Source organism: Podarcis pityusensis (assembly GCF_964106645.2).
Source record: "Podarcis pityusensis genome assembly, chromosome: 8".
NCBI classification, from domain to species: Eukaryota; Metazoa; Chordata; class Lepidosauria; order Squamata; family Lacertidae; genus Podarcis; species Podarcis pityusensis.
This window is the reverse complement of record NC_138033.1, coordinates 41,433,661-41,450,453: the sequence shown is the minus strand read 5'-3', so window position 1 is coordinate 41,450,453 and position 16,793 is coordinate 41,433,661. Positions and strand designations below refer to the sequence as shown.

General features: G+C 43.4%; 1 long non-coding RNA gene across 1 annotated transcript in view; it reads right to left on the bottom strand.

Annotated features, from left to right (window-relative positions):
• LOC308482924 overlaps nt 1–16,793 on the bottom strand; it is a 92,537-nt gene that overhangs the window by 59,212 nt on the left and 16,532 nt on the right. The window contains exon 2 of the long non-coding RNA XR_013989506.1: nt 8,106–8,215. This is a non-coding gene — a long non-coding RNA (uncharacterized lncRNA). The remainder of the gene's footprint in view (nt 1–8,105; nt 8,216–16,793) is intronic.

Genomic DNA, 16,793 nt, shown 5'->3' with positions numbered 1-16,793 from the left:
ATGTAGTGCCTTAAAAGAAAACATTATGAAAATGATATACAGGTGGTACATGACCCCAGTCAAACTCGCAAAGATATACCATTTGTCAGACAATAAATGTTGGAAATGTAAAGAGGCTGAAGGAACATTTTTTCACCTCTGGTGGACATGTCCGAAAGTGAAGGCTTTTTGGGAAATGATTTATAACGAGCTGAAAAAGGTATTTAGGTATACCTTTAATAAGAAACCAGAAGCCTTCCTCCTGGGCATTGTGGGCCAGAGAGTGTTAAAGAAAGATAGAACTTTCTTTTTATATGCAACTACAGCAGCAAGAATTCTTATAGCTAAATATTGGAAGGCACAGGAGCTACCCACACTGGAAGAGTGGCACACGCAACTGATGGACTACATGGAATTAGCCGAAATGACGGGCAGAATCCGAGACCTGGGAGAAGAGGCAGTAGAAGAGGATTGGAAAAAATTTAAGGACTATCTACAAAAACATTATAAGCTATATGAAAGTTGAGAATTTGCTAAGTTTTGAGGAAACACGCTTCAGTATTGAGAATTGAAAATGATTGAAATTAAGTCATAACGGTGAAAAGTTTTAATTTAGAATATATAAACAGATGAAAGTACAAAAACATACGAAACAAGGTGTTAATTTGCTGTATAATATTCTTTTATTGTAAAGAATGCAGGGATGGAAGATTTGGGGAAGTCCAGTTGAATATGAAAAAAGATGTGGAAAAGTGAATTTTCTTTTTTCTAACTTTTTCTTTTATTGTAAAACTGCTTTTGTTGTGTAAATTGATGATGGATTTTGACTTTGGAAAATAAGCAATAAAAAATATTATTAAAAAAAAAAAAAAACATTTCATTCTCGTGTGCCACATTGGTCTTGAGGTGCTGTGAGAACTCTGCTTTTCGAAATCAGTATCCACATTAAAATCAATACAAGTTAACAACATGGAGCTATAATCAGCAGTTGAGGCAGCACTCCCCTTCATTCTGCGCATGCTCAGGGATACCTGGCCCTTTGCTTTTTCCATGATATGTTTTCCCTACATGTGCTCAGAGGCATTCAGCTTGTGGGTGCCAGTCAAAGCGGTTCTCTTCCAGTACATCAGACGCATCTTGCTGGTTCATTGTTACCACTTGTCCATTAGGGAGAGAGAGACCCATCTATGACCTGGAGAGGGGGATGTGGCTGTCTTGCCTGAAGAGGTCACCACATGGTCACTTCCCATACACACTTCCCCACATCCCTTTGCTAGGGCTGGCATTTTAAAAATTCAGGCTCTAATTCTTGCCTTACTCTAACCCCTCACCCTTATTATGGTGCTGCACAGAGCACAGTGTTTCCTAGCTGATGCAGTCTTGCATCAAGAGCAAGTGGAATGCCATAGCTCAGAGGTAGAGCATCTGTGTTGCATATGAAAGATCCCAGGTTCAATTCCCAGCCTCTCCACAAAGGGCTGGGAGAGATCCGGGACAGACCTAGTGAGCTGCTGTCAGCCAATGTAGACAATATAAAGTCAGATGGAATCCATATAAGGCCCCTTTCTGTTTCCTATGGCCTGCTCTGTTAAGTGTCCTTAAAGGGGTGAGTGTTTGGGGATCCCCTTTTGCAATTTTTGATGCATACCAAAAAATCTGCAAAAACGGAGACACTAATTTTTTCATAAATGACCAGGTTGTTCTTATCCTTCCCTTGGTGCTGACGCACACAACCATATTGACGTGGTTGCCCATAATAGTAAGAAGAAAAATCTCTTGCAAGCAGGACCACCTCTGCCATTAAGCAGAGTGGGATGGCTGCCACATGCGAATCTGGTGGGTGGGGAGGCACTGTGAGGCATTCAAGGACTGCGTTGGGTGCACCACATGTCCCATCCTAAGAAGACCCCTGCTGAATCAGACCAAAGGCCCATCTAGTCAAGCACTCTGTTCTCACAGTGGTAGGGCTGCCATATTTCAAAAAGTGAAAATCCGGCCACAAAAGCTGTGGGTTGCCATTTGTCCAGACACGGTTTTCAACTGCCATATTCCGGCTATGACCAGGAAATTCCAGACATATGGCAACCCAACCCAACCAGATACTTTAGGAAGACCACAAGCAGGAACTTAGTTCAACAGACCCTATTCCATCCACAGAGCAAAATTTCCTTGAGTGGTTTAATAATCAGTGCCTCTTTACAGAGAACTGTAGCTTTTTGAGGGGAATAGGGGTCTCCTAACAACTTTTAGCACCTGTAACAAACTACAGTTGCCCGGATTCTTTGTGGGAAGCCATGGCTGTTTAAGAGATGTGATACTGCAATAAAGGTGGAGTACAGATGGGGCGAGAGCATCTTTCCATAACTCCCATATGACTGTGTTCTATCCCCCTGCCCCCAGTCAGTGTGTCTTCACCTAGCAAAGTGGTTTTGGTAATCCATGACTTGTCTACATTTGTCTGAGTTAGCATCTCAAAAGGATTATGATGTTTACAGAGACAGTGGTAGGACATGAAGAGGTACGAGCGTCTTTCTGCAGTTGATTCATTTCTGCTAACCACTGATGGATGTGATAAAACACCCTCTTACGTGTTGTTAATAAAGCAGCAGAAAGCCAGCCAATGAGTATGTTATGCTCTACACACGGAGCATGTTGGTTTCATTTAAAGCATCAGAGATCTGATTCTCTCTCTTTTTCCTGTAGCAAGTATTATAAATAGGCCCCATTACTATCTGATCCTCCTTTTAATGTTTTTCATTACAAAACCACAGTTAATTTTAGATAATAGTGGCAGATAATCTCAAATTTGTGTGTAGCATATGCCCCAGTTTTTATGGGGCGATACGGGGCGGTGGGGGGGGGGGAATGGCAATGAAAAAACACAAGTGGCCGTTTTCTTTTAATTTGCAGCTTGGGGTGTATTTGTCAAATGAATTCTCCTGCTGCAGACATTCAGTCTCCTTGCCTTCCAGCAGATCAAAAGTCTTGTCTATTTACTCTCCTCTTTGTTTGGCTATGTGTCCTGAACAATGCAGCTGGATTGTTAACCAGTCGCTGCTGTGCCAAACGGCAGTAGGAGGAGATGTGGTTTTCTCAGGGCCAGCCTACAGTGAAGGGCAAGATGGTGCCCCCCTTCAACGTACATCTCCACTACACCTGACAGCAGCAGGGTAGGCAGAATGGCACACACCACTCTGTCCTTAGGAATATAGGAAGCTGCTTTCTACAGAGCCAGAGCACTGGCCCCATCCAGCTCAGGTCTGTCTCTACACTGACTGGCAATGACTCTCCAGGGCTTCTAGCGTTACCTGGAGAAGTCAGGGATTGAACTTGGGATCTTCTGAATGCCAAGTGCTTGCTCTTTCACTAGGCTACAGCCCTCTCCCACTAAATTAGGCCCTTTATTATCTTGCTGCCGCTCTGCCTCCCTCTCAAAAGCTTTTCTACTTGAGGCTCCAGTGTTGTAGCTAGGTACTTTTAGACCCTGAATAAAGTAGTTTTATGGGTTTCCACTGTAGACAACTGTGTGTGTTACTTCTGTTGAGAAACAGTTTTCCTCTCCCTACCCCCTGCTAACTATTTTATGCTTCATAAAGGATTCTACATTCCTGAGATGTTAGACTCCAACAGAGCAATGCCCCCCAAACTGTTTTCCTTCCCTGACTTCTTGTTTTATTTTAAAGAATACCCTAAACTAGGGTTGCCGTATTTCAAAAAGTGAAAATCCGGATGAAAAAGGTTGCTTTGTCCAAAGTTGTTGAGCTTTCATTGCAAGATCTCACAAAAAAAAGAGAAGTTTTTGAGCTATTTTTAAGGAAATTTGCCAAAATCTACACTTTCAACATGGGTTGCCATACGTCCGGATATTCCCGGCCATCTAAGCAGTTTTTGCCCAGACACTGTTTACAACAGCCGAATCCTGGAAATGTCCAGAAAATATGGGACTTATTGTAAACTTACTCTAAACATGTGCAGTTTTGCATTTTAAGCACAATTAAATCATCACATCCTCATGGCTACAAGAGTAAAATGCAGTTCGCTTCTGCAGCTGTTGTAGAAAAGGATAATATATTTTAAAAAGTAACCGTAATAAAATGAGTAGGGATGTAAGAAGGCAGTGATTTCCATTTCAACGTGTATTCACCACAATCAGCACATTTTCTGTTCTGCTGCAGTCCAGTTTCTGCCAAATACTACACATTGCATTTAATTCAATGTAAAAGAAAAAAAGACCCCTGACAGTTAAGTCCAGTTGCGAACAATTCTGGAGTTGCGGCGCTCATCTCGCTTTATTGGCCGAGGGAGCCGGCGTACAGCTTCCGGGTCATGTGGCCAGCATGACTAAGCTGTTTCTGGCGCAACCAGAGCAGCGCACGGAAACACTGTTTACCTTCCCACCGGAGCTGTACCTATTTATCTACGTGCTTTCGAACTGCTAGGTTGGCAGGAGCAGGGACCTAACAACGGGAGCTCACCCCGTCACAGGGATTTGAACCGCCGACCTTCCGACCGGCAAGCCCTAGGCTCAGTGGTTTAACCCACAGCGCCACCTGCGTCCCTACAATTCAATGTAAAGGAAATGTCAAAGCAATGTAACAGAGGATGTATAATTAGGTGTCATGTGCATAACAACAGAATAAAAATTAAAATTAAAAAACAAAACAAAAGAGGGATGACAATGATGTGAACGAATACTGATTGTTTTCATTTGGCTCACTTTAGTACCTGACATCAGACAAACACACAAACTGCAATTTCTGTTTTTGTCAGAATTCTCCTATATCCCTGAAGAAAGTAAACATGTAGATGTCTAGTTGTCCCCCCACCCAATAATCTATAAAATGTTGTTTAAAATAGGAAGAAACAAAGAATGTTGCAGGATCAGCCCTAGTGGGCCCTGGCATGCCAACACCGAACTGCTGACTTGGGGCTCTGTTTGTCACTGCTGTCATCATTTCTAACTCCATGGATGGATGGGTTGGGTGTGGGGCCTTGGACATCAGGGCCCTAGGATACAGTCCAGGTTGCACCACTTGGGACTCTACTTAATGGTAGGGATGGCCTGATCTTTTGTAAAGGGTTAGCAGATGAACAAAATGGTAGATAATAATAGTCGTGTTGGTAGGAAGAAGGTGAGCTGGGGTCTTAGAATCTGTTTTTTAAAGGTATTTGTGGGGGTTGCATCCAAGATTTCAAGTTGCCTTATTCAGACAAATGCAGATGTTGCCCACTGCCCGAATTATAAGTGGTGGCGGGAGGGGGACCTGGCCTCTGATGGCCTTCATAGCTACTGTTGCCAGAAGCATTATGAAGAAGCAGGATTGGCTAAACATAGGAAGGAGTCAAGGGGTGGAGATTGTGACGTTCATTAAGGGTCCCTCTACTTTCCCCTGATAATCCAGCTGCTAGCACTGCTTTTTGAAGTCCTAGGTACAGACTTAATTAGCACCTGTTTACCCAGGGACGGCTATATGGTTGTGACAAATGTATCCTTGTTGGGAATCAGGCTTCCTGACTCCAAGAAATCCCACTGGTCTCATCAAGGCATTTTGCTTCTTTCAACATTTCTCAGATGAGGAAGAACCTCTAAATTTGCTCTGAATTTCACAGCAGGCAAAAGCAAAAAACAAACAACTCAAACTCAAACCAGCGAGGGATGTGCAGAACTCTCCAGAGAAATCTTGCTTCTCTTTGATCCTTTTGGCTTCCTTCAAAATTTCTCAGATGTTTTCTCCTGAGGAAAAACCTCCAAAATTTATTTTGGGCTTAAGCAAAATTCTGGTGGCCATGCAGCTATTAAAAGTTACTGAAGGATGCTGAAGAGATTTTACAGGAATGGTAGAGCATTTGCTTTGCCTGCAAAAGGTTGCTGGTTCAGTCCCAAGTATCTGCAGGTAGGGCATGGAAACATCCCTTTCTGAGACCCTGGAGAGCCACTGCCAGACCAGGGCTGTGGATCCCCAGGGCTGGGGGCTGAATGGGGCCCTCTGTGTGGCCCTCAAAACCCTCACCAGGTAAGAAACCCCCTTTTCAAGCCACACTCTCTTCTGTTCCTTTTTGCCCTTCTGGAGTGTTTTGCTTGGCTTGAATGTGACCTTGATTTCTGATAATGCTTCTTGCTCCCTTAGAAGGAGGAAAGAGAGCAGTATGTGTGTATAGAAACTGTAGAAAGGTAAAATCTACATTTGTTGCTCTGTCTGCTTCTGCCTGTGGCCTCACTCACCACTGCTTTGCATGCAGATGGTCCCAGGTTCAATCTCTGCCACCTCCAGCTGTGGCTCAGAGAAAAGCAATGTCTGACGTCCTGAAGAGCTGTAGACAATACTGAGCTAGATGAACCCATGGCTTGGCTCAGGACAAGGCAGCTTCCTATGTCCCTGTTCTGGCTCCCTCAATGCTGACTTTATCACGTACAGATTTGTGGGGGCTGGAAGCTTCCTCTTCTCTTTCTCCAAGGCTCTTGGATCTGCATGTATCCTTGGGTGTGCTGACCAGGAAACGGAAAGATTAAAAGATCGTAGGGTTTCCAGTATTTGAAGCACTCTTAATAGTTGAGGAGTGCAGTGTGTGTATTGTTGACAGCCCCTTGTCTGAGCAGATACCAAGGGCCAAGGAGAGATGAAGCAGTCACTTCCACCTATTCTTTGGGAGTGATATGTGAACGACATCTTGGTCAGAGGCAAGGGTGTGCTTGCTTGTTCCTCTTTTCTCCTTTTGCTTCTTCCTGCTAATCTTACTTTTCTTAGCTCTGTCACTCTTTCCTCTCTTGTTTTTCCTATGGGCAGTCCGAAAGGAGACCTTAGAGCACCAGGCTTCAGGAGTCTCACAGATGCATTTCAGACAGAGCCCCAGCTGATGTAAGATTTGTGTTCCTTCTAAAGCCCTATTCAGATGACCGTTCTGAACAGAAGGCAACAATAAGGCCTCCAGGGGACTTAGAAGTCTGGGGTCCAGCATATTTAGAACAACAGAAGTCTGAGATGGTTTATAGTCATTCTAATATGTTGCCAGAGTCCCTTTATAGCTCCGGGTTTTAGTTTGCTTTGATTTCAGCCCTGGGTTCTCTTTGTCCACCTCTGGTGTAATTGCAGCATGCTAATGAAAATTGCAAAAATGTGTCTCGCTTCCCAAAGGCAGCCCACAGTCCAAAGTGTTTTTGGCTTCCATGCTCTAAACAAGACACTGATTAGCTAGTAATCAGCCAGTGATTAGTAGAGACAACTGGGTCACTTAGAGTTCAGGCTGCACATTGTTTGCTTCAAGGCAATGGAATGCTACTGCCCAGACCAGACTAACTGATCCGATTGCCCACTGTAAACACTGGATTTGGCATAGTTGTTTTGGAAAATCAATTTGCATCCTAGGAAGGGAAATATATGTGTATGCATATTTAAAAACCGGGTCTACTGTTTCCATTTAGAATGTGGATGCATAGTGATTCTGCAGTTTGCCCATTCTCAGAACATTTTTGTTTGCACTAAAACTCCATTTTATTTTGAGATGAATGTAGACAAATTGAATTGTAAGGGATAGTCATTAAAGTTTTCATTTTTTTTTTTGGTGGGGAAAATTATCATAAACATCTGGGACCAGGTTTGCATAATGTCCACATTCATGTGAGTCTCTCACATTCATTTACTAGGAAGCTACACAATATTTTTTCTCCATAGAATTATTTTTGGAATGATTTCTATGGACTCAAACATTCAGAAAACACTATGGGAATTGAGGTGAGGAGGGAGTGTGGAAAAATGGCTCTCTTCTGTGGGTTGTAACCTTTCTGCCATATAAGTTTTCTTCAGAGGGTGTGAGGAGATCTAAGGGTTTACTCTACAAGAAGGTAGATTTCAGTGGAATATCAGGAGAAGCTTTATGGTGGCAACCAATTACCATGGGGAGTTGTGGCTCCTTTCTCTCTGGCAGCCATCAAGTAAAAGCTAGATTTTGGGGAAGGTCTAGCTCTAATTTCCTGCTTTGAACAGGGGATTGAACTAGGTTATCTCCAGGTGCCCATCCAATTCTCTGATTTTATCAGAACTATTCCTAGAACACTTTGAGCATAGGTAATCTGCCTTCTACTGAGTCAGACATTTGGGTCAGTCTAACTAAACATTGTCTTCACTTACCGCCAGTGGCTGTCTAGTCTTCTCCAACCCTATCTTGAAGATCTTGAAGATTGAACCAAGGGGTCTTCATCATTCAAAGCAGATATCTTACCATTTAGCGATGGCCTTCCCTTTGGTGGAGAAAAACATAGCATTGCTAAATTGCATATACAGAAGATGCTCATTACACTTAACTAAATGCCCCTTTCTACATACCCGCTGGAATTAGCACTACCTGCTTCTAAACAGGAATATTACCAAGTGCTCTCAAAGCAGCTTACAAAAACAAAATGTAACAGTCATGAAACAATTAAATCATGAATAAACCACAGTAAAACAGTAAAACAAAATAGTAAAGCATCAGTATTAAAAATAGTAGCACCCCTAGACAAATTTACTTGAGAATAAGTTGCACTGAAAATAAATTATTGTTATTATTATTATTATTATTATTATTATTAATTGTGGTGGCTTCAGTGATGCAGCTTCCTAGTGCTCCAACTGTGCCATTCATCTCTGGACATGGTGGCAAATGCCTTCTTAAGTTACACCTTGTCTAGAATACTGTAATGTGCCCAATGTGCATCTGCCGTTTGGAAACATCAGCTTGTATATCATTCCAAAGCTTCCTTGCTCTTTGGGTGCTGCCATGGGTCACTTCCACACTATACAACATATTTATACCACTTTAATAATAATGGCTTTCCCCAAGGAATCCTGGGCTCCTCTAAGTTACAATTCCCAGCACCTTTAACAAAGTAGAGCTCTGAGGAATCCATGTGCTTTAAGTGCACTTTCAATATATGGCATGGCTGAGACCGTGCTCTTCAACCACAGAAACTGTGCATTGGTTTTTGCCTCTTGTCTGGGTTTACTTTCTAGGTCAGGCCTTATAGGCTTCTTAGCCATTGCGGCACCCTACACCTCCCAGAAACACAAATACTGAGACTGGGCAGATTTATCCATCCAAGAATTACAGCCCTGAACTCTAAAAAGTCATGGGGCTCTGAGACACAATTACATGATGTACTTCCTAAAAAGATTTGTGTTTCCTGACAGTATGCATTTATCAACTATTGGATTTCCTCTCTTCCTGTTTCAAGTGGGGAATCTGCTATGATTAAAATTAAAGCAACAACAACAACAACAACTTGGGTTACCCTGCTTAAAATAGCATTTTAGCTAGATGGTAGTTAAAATAAAAAAGTAACTCCCACCTTATTATTATTTTTTGAGAGCCCTGTGGTTTCATTGTCTCCATCATTTAAAACGTCTATAAAGCACCCAAATCTTGCTAAGCACTGTGTATATAAGCCGCGACAGTGCTTGCCCATTGTCTCCCCAGTGTGAACTGGGCCTCAGAGAGTTACTTCTCACTGGGAGGGAGTTACTTTCCTTTAGTGAGGTGCAGATTCCCACTGGTTCATTTTGTACTGCAATTTGCGGGAGAAAGTGAAGAACAATGTCTGTCACACACCCCTTCCAAAAGTTTTAAATTGTTTGCTGATCCCAATCCATGTGTGGGGGCTGCTGCTACTGCTCTCTCTTTCTGTCTCTGTGGAAGATTGGGGGGGAGGGGAGAAGTGACCAAGGGGAGGGCCCATAAACCAAGGTAAAGCAACTCACTCTGGCAGTAGTATCCGCAAAGGCAGCTAGATCTGGTCTCCAAGGCATGTATCACCTGCTACTACAGTGGCATGTTCCTTGAAGGCCAGATCTGCTGCCTCCTCAGCAGCCTCCCCACCCCCGCCATGCTGCCTCTGCAGTGGCTTCTTTGCAAATAGGAGGCACTGCTGGTCTTTTCCTACCATTATCCCCAGTGTAGTTCTTTATTCCTGCCTGATGCAGATCTTCACTCACCTTCTTCCTTGGCTGGGGTATGGGCCATTTTGTGGTTTGTATCAGGTGCCAAAATATCTTGGGTCAACCCTACCAGAGAGGATGTTTTCCACTGCACTCAGTTGGTCCAAATGTGCCCCTGAAGTTTAAAAGGGTGGGGACCACAAGGACAGAAAGTTGGGCTACGGAAATTCTGTTTCCCCTTCACACACCTGAGCAATGCTCAGATGGGCCCTCCCCTTGTTCTCCTGCAGTACATGAATAACAAGAGGAGAGGTTAGTTCTTCACTTAAAAACAAGTATGTGGGCATTTAAGGTGCCTTTCAGGAACTGGTTCAACCAGTGCAACTTCTCTTGCTATAATACAAACTGCATCTGTTGAATATTTTTAAGCCAACAGCTGAGAATAAGAAGAGCTCTGCAGGATCAGGCTAAAGGCCCATCTAGTCCAGCATGCTGTTCTCACAACTGCCAACCAGACGCCTTTGGGAAGCTTGTAAGCAGGACGTCAGGACAACTGCACTCTCCCCACCTGCAATTTCCAGTAGCTGGTAATCAGAGGACCCAGCCATACAGCTGCAAACAAAACGTTTCAAGTGTGTTTCAAGTGCAATATACAATGTGACGCTAGGTGGCAATGGCGAGCCTTATGGAAAATTCAATGTATTTTAAAAAAAGCATTTTCAGAATGGTTTTTATATGTGTGTAGTTTCCACCAGAGTATAGACATCATGGGTGGCAGCTACAGCTGAAAGCAAAGAAGTCTATATCAAGACCAAAGGCAGCCAATTTGATGCTGCATTAAGGTTAATAGATAGGGACGCGGGTGGCGCTGTGGGTTAAACCACAGAGCCTAGGACTTGCCATTCGGGAGGTCGGTGGTTCGAATCCCTGCGATGGGGTGAGCTCCTGTTGCTCGGTCCCTGCTCCTGCCAACCTAGCAGTTCGAAAGCACTCCAGTGCAAGTAGATAAATAGGTACTGCTCCGGCGGGAAGGTAAACGGTGTTTCTGTGCGCTGCTCTGATTTGCCAGAAGCGGCTTAGTCATGCTGGCCACATGACCTGGAAGCTGTACGCCGGCTCCCTCGGCCAGTAAAGCGAGATGAGCGCTGCAACCCCAGAGTCGGCCACAACTGGACCTAATGGTCAGGGGTCCCTTTATCTTTACCTTACCACCTCTCGTGGAAGTCTGTTCCACTGTCAAACAGCTGTCAGAAATCTCATTTCTTGTAACTTGAAGCCTTTGGTTCAGCTTCTAGCCTCTGCAGCAAGAACAAACAAACTTGCTCTATGTGACAGCCCTTCAGATATTTGAAAATAGTTATCATCTCTTTTCTCAGTCTCCTCTTATCCAGGACCTTGATCATCTTGGCCACCCTTGTTTGCACATGTTCTAGCTTGTCAACATCCTTCTTAAGTTGTGGTGCCCAGAACTACATACAGGACTCTAGACGTGGTTTGACCAAGGCAGAATAGAGTGGTACTATTACTTCCCTTGCTTGGGATCATAGGTGCCAACTCCCTGGGGCTCTGGGTGCCTGAGCACCTACAAAATGAAGGGGCCAGGCACCCACAAATTTCATCGCCAGGGCCATGCACAGTGCATGGTACCCATGGCCCTGGGCATCCATGATTGTGGGGTCAAGCTGGCAATCCTGCTTGGGACAGCCAAAAATAGCATTAGGGCTTTGGGGCTGCTGCATCACACTGTGTGTGATCCAAGTAATTTATAAAGGTGTTGAACAACAATGGTCCCTGGACAGAACCTTGTGGCACCCCACTTTTCACTTTTTCCCAGGATGACAAGGAAATAATTAGTGAGTATGCTTTTGGTGTGGTCAGTCAACCAACTACAAATCCACCAAACAGTAGCCTCATCCACCCCACATTGCACCAGCTTCTCCACAAGAATATCATGTTCTCTCTCCCTGTACTGCACTCCTCACCTGCTTCTCCTTTCAATGTCCAAGCTGAGAAAGGGACAGAGGTATCATTCAGGAAAGGGACATAGCTCAGTGGTAGAGCACCTGTGCATGCAGAAGGTCCCAGGTTTAATCCCTGGCATCTCCAGGTAGGGCTATGATAGGTTCATGTCTGGATCCTATTCAGTTCCTGCTGTTAAGTGTAGACAGTACTGAACTAGCTGGACCAGAAGTCTAACTCTGTATAAGACATCCCTGTGAGCTCCTGGGCTGCTGTGGCCAATGGCGAAGCTACTTGCTCTGGCACCGGGAGCGGCGTACACCTGGGGCATGGCTGGCGGATGTCCCCAGGGTGCGTGACGTGCCGTCCGTGGGGGCGTGGCTCACGTCGGGGGGGCGTGGTGAGCGGCACATGTCCTGGGGGTGTGCAGTGAGTGCCGAGCATCCCAGGGGGTGGGGGCGGCCACAATGTAACCCCCCCGGGATGGCACCCAGGGCAGACTGCTTCCCCCACCCCCACCTTCGTCCGCCAGTGGCTGTAGCAACTCATAAGAAGCTGTTAGTCTTACTGACTCCTCTGCTGCATAAACCAAAGGACATCTAACCACAATAGGAAATTATATAGAGAGCCTCGGCAACCCGTTGGGGAGATTTGTTTTAAGGCACAAAGGGAACTGGAAAGACAATTACAATGGCAATCACTGTAAAACAACTAAGAGATCATGCACTGAGCACGCTAACTCAGATTAGAAAAGATCCTCGCCTCATTTAATAGAGAAAATACATATCTAGATTGTCCAAGTCATTAACAACAGAAGCACCTTTAAATTGAAATAATAAAACCATAGTCATCATAAGGAAGCTTGAGAGAAACCAGGCCAACATATGGTTGCAAGGTGTAATTAGAAGCCAGCTTGAAAGGAAGCAACATGTCTTTATTACTTTCAGAAGCCATTTAAAGAAAGGATGGAACTCTCGTTTGAGCTGAGCTGGGTGTGAAATCAACAAGATCACAACAGAAACAACTCTCTGGACCGTATCCAGACAAGTACGTTGGGTTTCGCACTTGGCATGGTGATGAAGCTGATAAGCTTAGCTAGATCTATTGCTGCTTAGAACACGTTGAGAATACACAGAATTACAGGGGTTGGGGGTGCTGCTATAAAATCTTTATTGATGCAAGTGGGATGCCCGGTGACTCATGGTAAACCTCTGGCATTTCTCGGAAGATGTTCTACTCATCAGTGCTGTATGTGCACTCAAGGGAAGTAGGAAAGAACTGACATTGTAAAGTTTCACAGAGCTGAATGACTCTAGGTCAGGCGATTTCATGAAACCAAACTTGAAAGTTTCTTGCTGTTAGTAACAGCTAGACTGATATCCTAAGAAACAAACTGCTGCTATGTTGTCTTAATTTCTGATTTCTTGATTTTTAAAAACATATTTGATATTTCATTTTCTTACATTTATTTCCCCGCTTTCTTCCATCACAGAACTTAAGGCAATATACGTGTGGTTCCCATTTATGGTTCGTATATTGATTTCTATATCTTAGTGTACTGTTCTGTTCCCATACTGGGAACCTTAAGTATCCAAGGCAGAATACCAGTTTAATCATCATCATCATCATCAACAACAACAACAACATGTTGGGACAGGGGTGAAGAACATCAGGTCTGGAGACCAAATGTGGTTCTCCAGGCCTTTCTATATGACCCTTCGGACTCTCCCCAGGCCATGGCACCCACAGGCCATGCCCTGCTTGAGGATTTTGCTGCGGTGGAATTAATCCTTTAATTCAGATAATGGCTCTTGCTTGTCTGGATGGACGATAGAAAGGGGTAGGAATGTGTGTGTAGAAACTAGCCTACTGTACAAAGGCAAAATTAGAGACTTTTTTAGTGCAAATGTTCCCCAATATAAACAAGTTTGGATGCAGTTTTGCCCAATATGCACAATTTTTGCAAAGCAATTCCCCCTAATACAATGTATTTTGTATGTTATTTTTATGAATATATGCTTTTATATGCACACTTTATCCTTTTTATCCCTTTTAATTTGCTGGAGAGATGCACTGCAAAATTAGGAGAATAAATTTTTTTTGAAGCACAGTGGTAATTTGGTTCGTGTCTTGTTTCAGGAAGTGTAAATTTGGTGAGTTTTCCTTTCAATGTGAACTGATTTGAATTTCTCCCTCATCCCTATTGGCAAGGTAACTTGGCACTCATTAAGAGGTTCATTAAGCAGAGAGAGACTCCCCAGCTCATAGTGGCAGAGACCCTTGATGAGGTAACAGGAGAGTTAACCAGCTTTGAGAGTTGTTGCTGTTGTTATTTATTTATTTATTTATTTATTTATTTATTTATTTATTTATTTCATTTGTTAGTCAACTGACTTTCAAAAAGTCTCCAAGCAACTTAATAACAAAATAAAATACAAACAGCTAAAAAGAATAAAAAGTCAATTTTAAAAGTATGTACAGTGGTACCTCGGGTTACATATGCTTCAGGTTACAGACTCCGCTAACCCAGAAATAGTACCTCGGGTTAAGAACTTTGCTTCAGGATGAGAACAGAAATCGCACTGCGGCGGTGCGGTGGCAGTGGGAGGCCCCATTAGTTAAAGTGGTACTTCAGGTTAAGAACAGTTTCAGGTTAAGAATGGACCTCCAGAACGAATTAAGTTCTTAACTCAAGGTACCACTGTACGCACTAAATTCCTAAAATGATCACCTAGCAATACAATCAGACAGAGAAGTCCTACCCTACCCTACTAAAAGCCTGGGTAAATAAAAATGTCTTGACCTTACACCTTAAACCTGACGATAACACCAAGCATTTTTTTTTTTAAACTGGAGAGTCCTTCCATAGATGGGGAGCTATCACTGAAAAAGACTGTTCTTGTGTGGTCACCCTCTGCACCTCCCTAGATGAGGCAGATGGAGAAGGACCTCTGATGAAGATCAAAGGGCCTGGGCTTGCTCCTGTGAGGAGATGGGGTCCTTGAGGTCCAGTATATGTAAAGAACGCTCTGAGCAAAATGGGCATAATAATATAATATATAGACAAGGAAAAACTACTACTTTTTCAGCTATTATGTGGATAGTTTACAGTCTCTGAAACTGGGTTGCCTTCCTCTAAATGAATAGTGAGGAACCTTTGGCCCTCCAGATGTTGCTGAGCTCCCACCATCCCTAGCTTTTGGCCGTACTCAGGTTTGACCCACTGGAGAGGAAGGTGAGGTGCCTTTCTCAAGCAGTGGAAACCCAAGAGGCACTGCCTGCCATGCCCCTGCTGCCACACTGCTGTCTCTGCTTGCAGCTGAGAAGTGGCACCAGCAGCGGTTTCCAGCGAGATCTCACCAAAATCTTGTGAGACCTCACAGAGCACCTGAGATCTTGTGAGGCTTCCCCAAGATCTCAGTGGAAACTGCTGTTGTGGCCACAAGTGTCGCTGTTGGTGTTTTGTGGCAGCCGCTGCCACACAACACAGATAAGAGAGTAGCAATACCAGTGGGGGGTGAGGAGTGGCAGCCAGAGGGAACAGCATGTTTCAATTTTGCCTCAGTCTGCAAAACTGGATGGGCTGCCATTGGTTGTACTTGCTGGGGCTGATGGGAGTTGTAGTTCAACAACATCTGGAGAGCCAAAGGTTCTCCACCTCTAGCCTTTTGCTGTTATAGTGATTTCAGAAGCGGTTGTGATTCAATATTATAAAACATAGTTACTTTTTGTTGATTTTAGCATGTTTATGTTCTTTCATATTATAAGCTGCCTGCCATTTTTAGAAAATAAATTAGGTAAGAGAAACTTTTGTAAATAGCTAACTAAAATATTGTTATAGAGAAGAACATCCTGCTTCTTAAGGAATGGCGTCCTGACATTTCCCAGCACATTCCTTTATTAAAAAAACAATGTCATGTACTGTCGTCGCATCAGGAGCATCTGGCTTTGCAGGACCCAGAAAAAAATGACTATACTTAAGAGTCGTGGTTTATTATGAAGTGTATCATAGCTGGTTTATAATTACTTCTGAAGAAAATTGCAAGGCAACTTGAACAGCAGCAACACTCAAAGACGTACATTATTAAGGAAGATTAAGGAATTTCTCCCAGGAAAAGAGACTTCAGAGTGACCTAATTGAAGTTTTTAACATTCTCAAGGGAACTAACAGAAATTGGTTCATGCAAATTCTTCACCCTTTCAAAAGAACACAAGTTCTAGAGAACATTATCTTTAAATAAATAAAAAGGAGTTTAAGATCAAAAAGAAATAAGAAGAATAATGTAGGATAATTTGGTTTGGCTTGGGCAGACTCTTCTGGGTCATTTGTTTTACCTCCCCACCCTCCACCCCAAAGATGTAGTGTGCTACATCACATAAGAAATGCAGTTTGTAACTTTTTATTTGGCAACTTTGGAAAGCACTGCAGACATACTTCTCCCTTACACTGAAGTAAGGATGCTGAATAATTTCATTCGGTCCATATTATTAAGCAAACTCTCCTGATTTGTGCTCCTGCATTAGTATTTTATTCATTTTGCCATCATCATCATCATCATCATCATCATCATCACCATCATCCTACCCTTCCTCCTAAAGGAGTCCAGGGCAAAACACACACAAGTGATGAAACTATATAAAACCAATTCCATTATAGGCACAGACTGGGAAAGATCTTTACTTAAAAGGCTCAACTTGAGGGAGGAATGTCTTCAGCAGGTCGCCAAAATACAACAGAGATGGCACAATACAGTTTTTGAGTAAAGTAAGTATGAAAATGTATATTTTCAGGGTAATAGGAATATTGTTGTTGTTTAGTCGTTTAGTCGTGTCTGACTCTTCGTGACCCCATGGACCAGAGCACGCCAGGCACTTCTGTCTTCCACTGCCTCCCGCAGCTTGGACAAACTCATGCTGGTAGCTTCGAGAACACTGTCCAACCACCTC